Genomic DNA, 3,356 nt, shown 5'->3' on the forward strand with positions numbered 1-3,356 from the left:
ACAAGAACCTATAAAAGAACATAAATCCACATTAGCAAATCTGATCACTGGTGCAAATGATCGAATTCCACTTATTTAAGAAGTGACCCAGTCTTTGATTTGTCACACAGAAGTTGTTGAAAGTAAAATTGTTGAAACTTTTGACGATCTTGTCAGGTATCTTGTCAGAATTATGAATGAAAGAAAATTTGCACTTTTAAAGATCAAAATATGCCATGTCGACCTTGCTAAATTAGGTCAGGCACTTATAGACTATTAGCTTTAAGCTACAAACGTTAATATAATTATTTCGACAATAACAGACCAACAGAATATAACTTATGAACTTGTCATATATAACTTATGGAAGATAACTACATTATGTTTATCAAAAGTGTTGGTAAACATATAAAAGGGTCATCATTCAAGGTCAAGGCCGTTATTGTTGGGACTGAAGTACATCATGAAGCTACTGGTAGCCATTCGAAAATCCCGAGAACTGCAGCCGTCAAACAAAAAAGATCAAAATGCCACCAGGTCCAAGGTCAGGATAACACAAAAAAGGCAATTTGGTTAATGATGACCTGTTATGAAAAGTTGGTGTTAAAGGTCGCAATAAAGGCGAATTTACAAACACACAAGGAGTGTGTTGTATAGATAATAAAATTTGATCGCCGACAGTAATAATCAAATCGCTTAAGTGTTCACGCTCTCTGGTGATTGTGTGCTAAAATTTGGAACATCTGGTAGAATAGCTGGGAAAATTGAGTGACCAAAAGGTGTTGCAATAACCTTAAATGGAAACTATTAAGTAGCCGACTATGACAATAATTGAATAAGTATACATTTGTATATGCCCCTGATAGTAAATACCTGAATAATGTAGGTACAGGAAAACTTCTTGGAGCAAAGGGCATTGCAAATGATTTGAAAGGACATATCATTGTCGTCGATAATAAGGGTAGTAGTATATTTATCTTCCAGTGTAATGGTATCGGATCACGTGGGAATGGAAATCGTCAATTTGAGGGACACCATTATGTATCAACAAATGCAAGCAATGACATAACAGTGTCTGATTTTCACAACCATTGTATGAAGGTATTTGATTGTGAAGGGGACTTTTGGTTCAGTTTTAGCTTTAATGGTGAAGGTAACGGACAATTTAATGCACTGACAGGTATTCCAGTAGATGAGTATTGAAATATTCTAGTTGCTGACTGGTCAAATTCAAAAATACCAAATATAAAATAACTATAGCAATCATTATTTTGTAGCATTTATGCTGGGAGCAAAACACAGTTAATAATTATCACAAAGTACATGTATTGATATTGTCTGATAAATTGATGTCTTGTAAGAACTTTCTTACACTTTCCTTTCGTATTAAGTCTAAGTATAGTAATGTTAGAAGTCTTCATTTGTGGATTCCTCTGTTTGTACTTTATTATATATCTAATCTACATTTGTATAAGCATCTCTTAAACTATTTCGTTCAAGGCTATTTTCTTCTGATACATAAGTTATTTAGCATTCAAGCACAGGCTATATCAGTAAGTAAACATATAGATGTCTCTAGTCTAAAGTGATTGAACTTTCATAATATAGTTAATGCTAGTCATTGGGTCATCTTAATTATGTACAAATTAATTCTTTAAAATAATTAAATAAGATATTGAATATTGTGTCTTTATAATAGCATAATAATTGCCGTAATCATTATGCCTTCACAAAAAGGAGATTTACTGACAGATAAATGTGTGCTGTAAATATTGTATGAACAAGAGTTAGTTTTCTTTATATCAAAAAGAGTATTAGTTAAGCAGGGTGTAATTAAGGACAAAAACAACTATTTGATATACACACAGGATTTTAACATAATTATTATTTGTTAAAATGGTATATTTTTCTTGTTTTATAGGTTTTTGATAGTAATGGATCATTCGTGAGAGCTGTATTGACCGCAGGGACTAGCCATTACTCAAGAGGGAACAGCTGTTGTGTTGTGTTGGGAACCACTGTATAAAGATTTACAAATACCTACAATAAAGTCAGGTACCAAAATGTTGGGCTTTGATAGAGGCTTAAGGAACATACAAGTCATCAAAAATTCAAAGACAATAGTTTTCTGTCTCGGATTTTAATCAGCTTTCTTTGAAACAATTTATTGAACAGTCTATATACACCTGTCCTCGATTTACTCGGCCTTCATTAAGTTTTGTACGTGCATTAGTATGAAATCATGTGCATAATGTTGCAGTTCAGTCGGAAAAATATTAAAACTCCATAGACCATAGTCTTTTTTCTGCATGTAATTAAACCTTGAAACCAGTATGAAATAGTTTATATTCTGTTGTACATTATTAGCTTTCTGGCTGAATGTATCTTCATACGATGTGCACGTATATGCCATTATCTTTATATTTTATTCTGACAAATCAATTGAACTGAACATGTATGGTATACACAGATCTTTCATATTGGCTTCATTTTGATCATATTTACTGACCTTGAATGTCCAGTTATTATAACATTTATGTAAGGTTAATGAAGTCAGGTATCAATATCTAATTTAGAAAAAAACATAGAACGGGGCCATCCTGTATTGTAAAGCTTTTTGATAAATATATAATTATATAGTTATGTTTTGAATAATACACTGTTTTTTGACACACTGCAAGTACATATATACCAACAGTGGTGAAATATCAGTAACTTTTTTTTTATTTTAGAAGGCCGCATTGTAAATAAGATGTTGCAATATATGTGTATATATCTTAATGTGTTACATCCGGTAAATAAAGTTATAATTATTATAACTGTTATTATTATTATCATTATTATTATTATTATTATTATTATTATTACTCTTTCATAAAGAAAACATTGTTTGTCTCCCTAATTAAATAATTCCTGATAAATTATAATTATCATAAAGGCATTGAATTTATCATTTAAATGAGTACATCATTTTTATTCCTTTGTGAACATAGCTTGACAGTGTACTACGTGTATTTGTTTTCTGCCACCCTGCAAGCACTGACTGGTCCATTATCAGTAATTCTTGCATAAAGAATACATTACATGTTTTGGTTGTCTCCCTTACTAAATAGAATACAAAATATTTCATTCAACATTTAAAACTTGTTGTGTTTTTGATAAAAAGTAAAGTAAACCTTTTTAGCTCCCTGGATGATAGCTGGAAGTCATTTAATTTGACTTTATGATTGTTGGTTAATTTGAATGTGTTATAATTGCATTAAGTATAAGTGGTCATTACTAAGTTTTGAAGTGGTAACAATTCAACCCCAATCTAGCTGAATTTCTTAAATTAACTCTCCCCAGCTTCCATTTTTGGAATTGTCCATTAAAATGTT

The 3,356-nt window shown here is 31.1% G+C and overlaps 1 pseudogene; it reads left to right on the forward strand.

Moving 5' to 3' along the window:
* The first annotated feature begins 302 nt into the window (after positions 1 to 302).
* Positions 303 to 2,028, forward strand: LOC132722979 (tripartite motif-containing protein 2-like; annotated as a pseudogene).
* Positions 2,029 to 3,356: the final 1,328 nt, after the last annotated feature.

This window comes from Ruditapes philippinarum, unplaced genomic scaffold (genome assembly GCF_026571515.1).
Source record: "Ruditapes philippinarum isolate M1 unplaced genomic scaffold, ASM2657151v2 ctg4308_1_1_1_1, whole genome shotgun sequence".
Taxonomy (NCBI): Eukaryota; Metazoa; Mollusca; class Bivalvia; order Venerida; family Veneridae; genus Ruditapes; species Ruditapes philippinarum.